The sequence below is a fragment of the Triticum dicoccoides genome, chromosome 7B, assembly GCF_002162155.2.
Source record: "Triticum dicoccoides isolate Atlit2015 ecotype Zavitan chromosome 7B, WEW_v2.0, whole genome shotgun sequence".
Taxonomy (NCBI): Eukaryota; Viridiplantae; Streptophyta; class Magnoliopsida; order Poales; family Poaceae; genus Triticum; species Triticum dicoccoides.
This window is the reverse complement of record NC_041393.1, coordinates 649,850,608-649,851,621: the sequence shown is the minus strand read 5'-3', so window position 1 is coordinate 649,851,621 and position 1,014 is coordinate 649,850,608.

Below are 1,014 nucleotides of genomic sequence, written 5' to 3'. Positions count from 1 at the left end.
AGAAAGGAGGCCAACCAACCAGACAACCGGCGATTAACCTTGTGGATGACAGGCCGCAGCATGCCATGCTTGATTTTATGAACATACAAGGGCAGTCCCAGGTAGGTGCATGGGAAGGAGGACACTGGGCACCCTAGCAGAGAAGCAATCTCAGCAGTGATACCTTCATCCACACAGATAGGGACCAGTGTTCTCTTGTGGAAATTGATATTGAGCCCAAAGAAAGCTGAGAAAGCAGATAGGATGCTCTTGATCACATTGGCCTGCTGCACATCCCCACGGAAGATGATAAGGGTGTCATCCGCGTATTGCAGGATCAGGAAGGAGTCATGGATGTTTGATCCAAGCGGGTGCACAAGGTTGTCGTTCCTAAAGTGGTGCAAGCATAGTCTCTGGAGCACATCAGCTACTAGCAAGAACAGATATGGTGACAAGGAATCCCCTTTGCCTAAACCCTCTTTTAGCAACAATGGGGTCCCCAAGCTCCCCATTGAGGAGCACTCTAGAGCTGTCCGAGGAGAGTAGGGTATTGATCCGATATGCCCACCTTGGAGGGAAGCCTCTGGCTTCCATAACCTGAAAAAAGCAATCCCAACTGACTGAATCAAAAGCCTTCTGAAAGTCCAACTTTAGTGCAACAGTTGGCGCTCTCCTTTTATGAGCAGTCTGAACCATCTCTGCAGGTAGCACAAAGTTTTCCACTATTGATCTGCCTTGCAAAAACCCGGATTGCATGGGGTGAAAAAGATGCGGGGCCCTTTTCTGCAGCCTGTTCATCAAAATCTTGGAAGCCAGTTTTGGTGCGCTACGCACTAGCGAGATGGGCATGTAGTCTCGCATCTACAACGGCGTGTCCTTCTTTGGCAATAAGGTGATGTAGGCCATGTTAATCCCCTTTAGAGACAGTCTGTTGCCATGCAGATCCGTTAGGAAAGCGAGCAGATCATCTTTCAGAAAGAGGCAAGGACTTGTAAAATTCATTCGTGAAGCCATCTGGCCCTGGACTCTTGTTGT